The 10,000-nt window shown below is 36.2% G+C and overlaps 2 protein-coding genes and 4 non-coding genes across 7 annotated transcripts in view; all 6 read left to right on the top strand.

The window, feature by feature from the left end:
- The window catches only part of LOC148681268 (uncharacterized), a 482,092-nt gene that overhangs the window by 318,978 nt on the left and 153,114 nt on the right, over nt 1-10,000 (top strand). The window lies entirely within an intron of this gene.
- LOC141377041 (uncharacterized) overlaps nt 1-10,000 on the top strand; it is a 441,555-nt gene that overhangs the window by 353,257 nt on the left and 78,298 nt on the right. The window lies entirely within an intron of this gene.
- Nucleotides 5,767-5,885, top strand: LOC148681361 (5S ribosomal RNA). Its single transcript, XR_015944543.1, has one exon. It is a non-coding gene; the product is annotated as a 5S ribosomal RNA (ribosomal RNA).
- LOC148681360 (5S ribosomal RNA) lies at nt 5,944-6,062 on the top strand. The gene has a single exon (XR_015944380.1). It is a non-coding gene; the product is annotated as a 5S ribosomal RNA (ribosomal RNA).
- LOC137491724 (5S ribosomal RNA) lies at nt 6,121-6,239 on the top strand. Its single transcript, XR_015485859.1, has one exon. It is a non-coding gene; the product is annotated as a 5S ribosomal RNA (ribosomal RNA).
- LOC137491723 (5S ribosomal RNA) lies at nt 6,298-6,416 on the top strand. Its single transcript, XR_015485858.1, has one exon. It is a non-coding gene; the product is annotated as a 5S ribosomal RNA (ribosomal RNA).

The raw sequence follows: 10,000 nt of genomic DNA, 5'->3' as shown, positions 1-10,000 counted from the left end.
GCAGCTGATTTAAATAGCCAACGCTTGACAGCCTCTTTCGCTTATGGCCATACCACCCTGTGCATGTGTGATAGTGGTACATTCCAGGAAGTGTTTGGCTGCAGTTGGTGAGAGAGGCTCACCAGATTTTCTTTGTTTATTTTTGTTTTTGTCTTAAATACATTTTTGCTAAACTTTTTTTGTTTGTTTAGTTTGTCCTCCCAGCAGCGTGAGCTGTTCGGGAGGAGTGTTTTTTATTTAGTTTTTTTTGCAATGGACGGATCTACGGTGACAGACCTGGCAATGGCGGACGGAGTTGAGAAGGCAAATGACAATGGACATGACAGACGACAACGAGAAACAAACCAATCGGAGAAGGAAGCAAGGAAAAGGATTTATCTAAAAGAAGCAACTGTAACAGTGGACATAGGACAAGCAACAGAGGTGAGAGCAATGGATGTAATTAAAGCAGTGACGGAGAGGATTGGGGATGGAAAGATTTTGGCTGTAAGACCAAAACACAACAAGGAATATGAAGTAACACTTGAAAGAGAGGAAGATGCTGATGAGTTAACGGACGAATTGACTATTAAAGGGATAAACTGTGCAGTTAAGAGGCTACAAAACCGTGATTATGTTGTCTCCTTCATGCATCTGCCTGTCTATGTTGCTGATAAAGATATTTTAGACAAATTGGATCATTGGGGAGTTTGTCCCATTTCAAAAATTAAAAGAAGGTTTTATCCGGGCACAAATATTGAAGATGGGACGAGGTTTGTGAAAACCAGATTCCCCAAAGAAGTGGCGTCCCTCCCGTACAGCACAAGAATAGAGACAGCAGAAGGTCCACAATACTTTAGGGTGATGCACAGTCATCAGGTGAAAACGTGCAGGCTGTGCATGAGCCCAGATCATGTGGTAAAAGACTGTCCTGATTTTAGGTGCTATAAGTGCGAGGAAAGGGGGCACTTTGCAAAGTTTTGCACTGCTGTGAAGTGCCCGGATTGTAATAAGGTTTTAAATAAATGTGAATGTTGGATGGGGGAAGAGGAGGAGGAGGTAGAGCAGCAGGTAGGCAGGCAGATGTATGAAGGAGACAATATCCAGTCAGAGGACAAAACAACAACACAAGAAAAAAGAACAGAATCTGAAAGTGAAAAACTACAAGAGAATGAGACTAATGGAATAGACAGAGTCACGGAACAGGAAGGGACAACATGGACACAAATGGATATGACTGACAGTTTAAAGAGTGTTTTGGAAGCAGCAGAATTGAGCGATTCGAATAATAAAGACTTAAATCAAGGACAACAGGAAGACACATTTTGGACACAAATGGACATGACAGACAGTTTTCAAAAGGCATTGGACACAGAGGAGACAAAAGGCCAAAGTATTGACGAGCAAGCCGATTTAGAGGGACATTTACAAAAGGATGGAAACAAAGAGACACTGGGGAAATCAGCAAAAAGGAGAAGATCGTTAAAGATAAAACCTAATTTAGAGACTGCAAGAAAAAAACTGCTAAAAGATGAAGAAATTGAATGCGCAAATAAGTATGAGTTGCTAAAGGGCTTGGAAGACATGGACTGAGATGATGTTTTTTTATGAATGTTTTTATGTCTTTTATGAATGTTTTTATATTTTTTATGGTTTTAGGAATTGTGTCTTTTAATGCAAGAGGGCTTTTAGACATCAGGAAATTTGAAAAAGTGAAAGAAATGTGTAAACGAGAAGATGTGATTTTACTACAAGAGACAAACTGGAGGGAATAATGTATGAACGAAATAAGAAAAAGGTGGAGTGGGGAAATGTTATACAATAATGGGGATGGGAGGCTAGGGAGAGGAGTTGCAATTTTATTAAAAGAAAACAGTGGGGTTTTATGTAAAACAATCTATAATGACAAAGAGGGGAAGTGTATGATATGTGAAATGGAGTATGAAAAGAAAAAAGTAATTATGGTGAATGTTCACGCCCCAACAGAGGAGAACAAAAAGAAAGAGTATTTTAATGTACTTAGAGATTATTTAAAGAAACACGAAATAGTTATTATCATGGGTGATTTTAACACTGTTTTTAGTAAATTAGAAATGGCTGAGGGAATGGTTTTTAAAACGGATAAGGGGAGAAAAGAACTAAAAATATTGATGGAGGAAATGAATTTAATTGATGTGTGGAGAGAAAGGAATGAACAGACAAAAGAGTACTCAAGAAGACAGATAGTGGGGAATTTTTGTTGTCAAACAAGAATAGATTTTATTTTATGCACAAGAAATGTTGAAGGGTTTATAAACAAGATTAAATATGAAGAAACAAGTTTGAGTGACCATAAGCCACTTTTTATGAAGCTAGACTGGAGTAATGTGAAAAGAGGGCCAGGGGCATGGGTTTTAAACACAGCGGTTTTAAAGAATGAAGACTATGTTTTAAGTGTAAAGGAAATTATTCAAAAGGAAAAAGGGAATGAAATCTATAATGAGGACAAAAGAATGTGGTGGGAGAATGTGAAGTATTTAGTTAAAAAGTTTACGATAAAATATTGTAGACAATTACAAAATTGTAAAAAATATAAGGAAAAGGAGCTGAAAGAAAAACTAGAAAACGAATTGAAAAATGAGAATGGAAAAAATATACAAAAGATTAAAGAACTGCAAGGAAGATTAAATGAAATGGAGGAGGAGAAATTTGAAGGTGCAAGATTAAGAAGTAAAGCAAAATTTACAGTAGAGGGGGAAAAGTGCACTAAATTTTTCTTTGATCTAGAGAAGAGAAGAGGGAAGTCAGAAATGATTAGAGAAATAAGGAGCAAAAATGGGAACGTAGTAGAACAACATGAGGAGATTTTGGAAGAAATAAGATCATATTATGAGAAATTGTTTTGCACAGAGGGAATAAAAGAAAAAGAAAAAGGGGAATTACTAAATCTAATAAAATCAAGAGTAGAAGAAGGGGAAAAAAGAGAATGTGACGAGGAGATAAGAGAAGAAGAAATAAAAAGAGCAATTAGTGGATTAAACAAAAAGAAAAGTCCAGGAATAGATGGGTTGGGAAGTGAATTTTATATTGTTTTTAAAGATATTTTATCTAGTATTTTAAAGGAAGTATATGATGAGATTTTTGAGAATGGTGAGATAAATAAAAGAATGGGGATGGGCTTAATGAAGGTGATATACAAAGGAAAGGGGGATAAAGTAGATTTAAAAAACTATAGACCTATAACAATGCTTAATACTGATTTGAAGATTTTAGCCAAAGTTTTGGCTAATAGACTAAAAGAAGTGATGCCAAGCATAATAAAAACAAACCAAGCATATAGTATAAAAGGACGAGACATTGCGGATACAACTATGAGTATTAAAGACACAATTAGATATATAAATGATAAGCAGAAAGATGGTTTTTTAATTAGTCTGGACTTCGAGAAAGCTTTTGATAGGGTGGAGCATGACTTTTTATTTGGAGTGTTAAAGAGTTTTGGTTTTGGGGAAAATTTTATAAAGTGGGTTCAGATTTTATATAGAGGAGCGTTAACAAGGATAAAATGCAATGGGTTTTTAACAGACTGTTTTAAGTTAACAAGGTCAATCAGACAGGGTTGTCCGTTATCTGCACTTTTATATGCTTTAGTTGCAGAACCACTGGGATTAGCTGTGAAGCACGAGGACAGAATAAAAGGAATAGAGGTAGAGGGGGGAGTGAATAAAATATTTCAATATGCTGACGATACCACATTAATACTACAAGATCTGGCAAGTGTAAAGCAAGCAATGGAAACAATACAACATTTTTGCAAGGGTTCAGGGGCTAAAATAAATGAGGATAAAACAGTATATTTGAGATTTGGGAGAACTGAGGCTTTATCTGGACATTTTACTTTTAAGGAAATGGATAAAATTAAAATTTTAGGCATTGTAATTGGGAAGGATGAAAAGAAAGCAGAAGTAACCATGTGGGAGGAAATTTTAGGAGGGATTGAACGGAGGCTGAGGTTTTGGAAATTAATGTCTTTAACTTTAAAGGGGAGGGTTTTAATTTTGAATGTTTTAATGGTTTCTAAATTATGGAATATTTTATATGTGTCATCAATGCCACTGTGGATGGAAAAAAGGCTGAAACAATGTTTTTTAGATTTTTTATGGGAAGGGAAACCTCCAAGAATAGCATATGCAACGTTAATTGGAGAAGTAGGCAAAGGGGGTCTAGGTTTAATAGACGTGGAGCAAAGAAAAAACAGTTTAAGAGTAAAAATGGTAAGGAAATATTTGGATGAAGACAATAAGGCAGCATGGAAAAGAACAATGGAATATTTTTTAAGTAAAAGTGGCAATTTTAATATGGGAGATAATATTTTATGCATGAGGATGAAAAAATTCATGACAGAGGGTCTACCAGATTTTTATAAAGAATTGATTGGAGCATGGGGGAAATTTTTAACTTGTGTACATTTTAACATACAAGGACGCGAGAACATTTTAAATCAGCCTTTATTCTTAAACAGTGGCATTCTTAATCAAGAGAAAGTGGTGTTTTTTAGGAAATGGTGGGAGGTGGGAATAACAAGAGTAAGGGATGTTTTATATGAATTTAAGGAAGGATTTTTACCGGTGCAGTATGTTATTGACGTAATGGATGAAGCGAAGGAGGATTTTAACAGACAAGACTTAATAAAGGAATACGACATAATCAAAAATGCCATACCTGCAGAATGGTTAACAAGAATAGAAAATATGGAAGAAAATAAACAAAGTAAAGATGTGATTGTAAAATTTGGCGAGAAATGGTGGAACTTGAAAGATAGTACTGTGAAAAAGATTTATGGGTTTTTTAGAGATGGGGTTTTTCAGAAACCGCGTGCAAATGAGTACTGGATACGGATGTTTAAAGATGTAAATGAAGACAACATATGGGCTAATATAAATGGCAAATTAGTACAGTCAAAAGTGGAGAATTTGGAATATTTGATCAGAAATAAAGCAGTTTTTACAGATATAATTTTAAACAAAATAGGGATGGAGGAAAGTGTCACATGTAAAGTATGTCAAGATGCAGATGAAGGATTCTTACACCTGTTTTTATATTGTAATGAGTTGAAAGATTTTAATGAGAAATGCAAAAGCATTATTTTAACTTTGAAAGGAGAAAGAGATGACGAACTTGAGTGGGAAAAGGTGTTGATGTTGGGAGTGAACAAAGAATGTAATAATGAAAAGCTCATAAATTTACTTGTGATGTTAATGAAAAGTGCAATATGGGAGAGAAGAGTTGCTGCAAAAAAGGAAAAAGCTGTATTAGATGTGTGGAATGTATTTAAGAGGAAGGTGGAGAAATATGTTGAATGTCTGTTTTATTATTTTAAGTTGGAGGACATGCAGGAGGCTTTTTATGAAGTTTTTACTCAAGAAGTTTCAAAGATTTTAAATGACACAGGAATGAAAATGCCTTTTTAAAAATGTGATTATACCCTTTAAGGAGTTCTACTTGCAACATTTTATATTTAAATTTTTAATTGTGAAGATATGATGTAATACGGACCTTTTTAATGTTTTGTCTGAAGTGAAATATGTATAAATAAGTGAATTGTATGAGTTTTGAACAGTATTAAAAAAAAAAAAAAAAAAAAAAAAAATGGAAATGCCCGATCTCATCTGAACTCGGAAGTAAAGCAGGGTCGGGCCTGGTTAGTACTTGGATGGGAGACCGCCTGGGAATACCAGGTGCTGTAAGCTTTTCGAAGTGCTTCATTTGGCAGCTGATTTAAATAGCCAACGCTTGACAGCCTCTTTCGCTTACGGCCATACCACCCTGGAAATGCCCGATCTCATCTGAACTCTGAAGTAAAGCAGGGTCGGGCCTGGTTAGTACTTGGATGGGAGACCGCCTGGGAATACCAGGTGCTGTAAGCTTTTCGAAGTGCTTCATTTGGCAGCTGATTTAAATAGCCAACGCTTGACAGTCTCTTTCGCTTACGGCCATACCATCCTGGAAATGCCCGATCTCATCTGAACTCGGAAGTAAAGCAGGGTCGGGCCTGGTTAGTACTTGGATGGGAGACCGCCTGGGAATACCAGGTGCTGTAAGCTTTTCGAAGTGCTTCATTTGGCAGCTGATTTAAATAGCCAACGCTTGACAGCCTCTTTCGCTTACGGCCATACCACCCTGGAAATGCCCGATCTCATCTGAACTCGGAAGTAAAGCAGGGTCGGGCCTGGTTAGTACTTGGATGGGAGACCGCCTGGGAATACCAGGTGCTGTAAGCTTTTCGAAGTGCTTCATTTGGCAGCTGATTTAAATAGCCAACGCTTGACAGCCTTTTTCGCTTACGGCCATACCACCCTGGAAATGCCCGATCTCATCTGAACTCGGAAGTAAAGCAGGGTCGGGCCTGGTTAGTACTTGGATGGGAGACCGCCTGGGAATACCAGGTGCTGTAAGCTTTTCGAAGTGCTTCATTTGGCAGCTGATTTAAATAGCCAACGCTTGACAGCCTCTTTCGCTTATGGCCATACCACCCTGTGCATGTGTGATAGTGGTACATTCCAGGAAGTGTTTGGCTGCAGTTGGTGAGAGAGGCTCACCAGATTTTCTTTGTTTATTTTTGTTTTTGTCTTAAATACATTTTTGCTAAACTTTTTTTGTTTGTTTAGTTTGTCCTCCCAGCAGCGTGAGCTGTTCGGGAGGAGTGTTTTTTATTTAGTTTTTTTTGCAATGGATGGATCTACGGTGACAGACCTGGCAATGGCGGACGGAGTTGAGAAGGCAAATGACAATGGACATGACAGACGACAACGAGAAACAAACCAATCGGAGAAGGAAGCAAGGAAAAGGATTTATCTAAAAGAAGCAACTGTAACAGTGGACATAGGACAAGCAACAGAGGTGAGAGCAATGGATGTAATTAAAGCAGTGACGGAGAGGATTGGGGATGGAAAGATTTTGGCTGTAAGACCAAAACACAACAAGGAATATGAAGTAACACTTGAAAGAGAGGAAGATGCTGATGAGTTAACGGACGAATTGACTATTAAAGGGATAAACTGTGCAGTTAAGAGGCTACAAAACCGTGATTATGTTGTCTCCTTCATGCATCTGCCTGTCTATGTTGCTGATAAAGATATTTTAGACAAATTGGATCATTGGGGAGTTTGTCCCATTTCAAAAATTAAAAGAAGGTTTTATCCGGGCACAAATATTGAAGATGGGACGAGGTTTGTGAAAACCAGATTCCCCAAAGAAGTGGCGTCCCTCCCGTACAGCACAAGAATAGAGACAGCAGAAGGTCCACAATACTTTAGGGTGATGCACAGTCATCAGGTGAAAACGTGCAGGCTGTGCATGAGCCCAGATCATGTGGTAAAAGACTGTCCTGATTTTAGGTGCTATAAGTGCGAGGAAAGGGGGCACTTTGCAAAGTTTTGCACTGCTGTGAAGTGCCCGGATTGTAATAAGGTTTTAAATAAATGTGAATGTTGGATGGGGGAAGAGGAGGAGGAGGTAGAGCAGCAGGTAGGCAGGCAGATGTATGAAGGAGACAATATCCAGTCAGAGGACAAAACAACAACACAAGAAAAAAGAACAGAATCTGAAAGTGAAAAACTACAAGAGAATGAGACTAATGGAATAGACAGAGTCACGGAACAGGAAGGGACAACATGGACACAAATGGATATGACTGACAGTTTAAAGAGTGTTTTGGAAGCAGCAGAATTGAGCGATTCGAATAATAAAGACTTAAATCAAGGACAACAGGAAGACACATTTTGGACACAAATGGACATGACAGACAGTTTTCAAAAGGCATTGGACACAGAGGAGACAAAAGGCCAAAGTATTGACGAGCAAGCCGATTTAGAGGGACATTTACAAAAGGATGGAAACAAAGAGACACTGGGGAAATCAGCAAAAAGGAGAAGATCGTTAAAGATAAAACCTAATTTAGAGACTGCAAGAAAAAAACTGCTAAAAGATGAAGAAATTGAATGCGCAAATAAGTATGAGTTGCTAAAGGGCTTGGAAGACATGGACTGAGATGATGTTTTTTTATGAATGTTTTTATGTCTTTTATGAATGTTTTTATATTTTTTATGGTTTTAGGAATTGTGTCTTTTAATGCAAGAGGGCTTTTAGACATCAGGAAATTTGAAAAAGTGAAAGAAATGTGTAAACGAGAAGATGTGATTTTACTACAAGAGACAAACTGGAGGGAATAATGTATGAACGAAATAAGAAAAAGGTGGAGTGGGGAAATGTTATACAATAATGGGGATGGGAGGCTAGGGAGAGGAGTTGCAATTTTATTAAAAGAAAACAGTGGGGTTTTATGTAAAACAATCTATAATGACAAAGAGGGGAAGTGTATGATATGTGAAATGGAGTATGAAAAGAAAAAAGTAATTATGGTGAATGTTCACGCCCCAACAGAGGAGAACAAAAAGAAAGAGTATTTTAATGTACTTAGAGATTATTTAAAGAAACACGAAATAGTTATTATCATGGGTGATTTTAACACTGTTTTTAGTAAATTAGAAATGGCTGAGGGAATGGTTTTTAAAACGGATAAGGGGAGAAAAGAACTAAAAATATTGATGGAGGAAATGAATTTAATTGATGTGTGGAGAGAAAGGAATGAACAGACAAAAGAGTACTCAAGAAGACAGATAGTGGGGAATTTTTGTTGTCAAACAAGAATAGATTTTATTTTATGCACAAGAAATGTTGAAGGGTTTATAAACAAGATTAAATATGAAGAAACAAGTTTGAGTGACCATAAGCCACTTTTTATGAAGCTAGACTGGAGTAATGTGAAAAGAGGGCCAGGGGCATGGGTTTTAAACACAGCGGTTTTAAAGAATGAAGACTATGTTTTAAGTGTAAAGGAAATTATTCAAAAGGAAAAAGGGAATGAAATCTATAATGAGGACAAAAGAATGTGGTGGGAGAATGTGAAGTATTTAGTTAAAAAGTTTACGATAAAATATTGTAGACAATTACAAAATTGTAAAAAATATAAGGAAAAGGAGCTGAAAGAAAAACTAGAAAACGAATTGAAAAATGAGAATGGAAAAAATATACAAAAGATTAAAGAACTGCAAGGAAGATTAAATGAAATGGAGGAGGAGAAATTTGAAGGTGCAAGATTAAGAAGTAAAGCAAAATTTACAGTAGAGGGGGAAAAGTGCACTAAATTTTTCTTTGATCTAGAGAAGAGAAGAGGGAAGTCAGAAATGATTAGAGAAATAAGGAGCAAAAATGGGAACGTAGTAGAACAACATGAGGAGATTTTGGAAGAAATAAGATCATATTATGAGAAATTGTTTTGCACAGAGGGAATAAAAGAAAAAGAAAAAGGGGAATTACTAAATCTAATAAAATCAAGAGTAGAAGAAGGGGAAAAAAGAGAATGTGACGAGGAGATAAGAGAAGAAGAAATAAAAAGAGCAATTAGTGGATTAAACAAAAAGAAAAGTCCAGGAATAGATGGGTTGGGAAGTGAATTTTATATTGTTTTTAAAGATATTTTATCTAGTATTTTAAAGGAAGTATATGATGAGATTTTTGAGAATGGTGAGATAAATAAAAGAATGGGGATGGGCTTAATGAAGGTGATATACAAAGGAAAGGGGGATAAAGTAGATTTAAAAAACTATAGACCTATAACAATGCTTAATACTGATTTGAAGATTTTAGCCAAAGTTTTGGCTAATAGACTAAAAGAAGTGATGCCAAGCATAATAAAAACAAACCAAGCATATAGTATAAAAGGACGAGACATTGCGGATACAACTATGAGTATTAAAGACACAATTAGATATATAAATGATAAGCAGAAAGATGGTTTTTTAATTAGTCTGGACTTCGAGAAAGCTTTTGATAGGGTGGAGCATGACTTTTTATTTGGAGTGTTAAAGAGTTTTGGTTTTGGGGAAAATTTTATAAAGTGGGTTCAGATTTTATATAGAGGAGCGTTAACAAGGATAAAATGCAATGGGTTTTTAACAGACTGTTTTAAGTTAACAAGGTC

Source organism: Danio rerio, chromosome 4 (assembly GCF_052040795.2).
Source record: "Danio rerio strain M-AB ecotype USA chromosome 4, GRCz13ab, whole genome shotgun sequence".
NCBI classification, from domain to species: Eukaryota; Metazoa; Chordata; class Actinopteri; order Cypriniformes; family Danionidae; genus Danio; species Danio rerio.
Note: the sequence above shows the minus strand (reverse complement) of the source record. Positions and strands in the feature narration are given on the sequence as shown.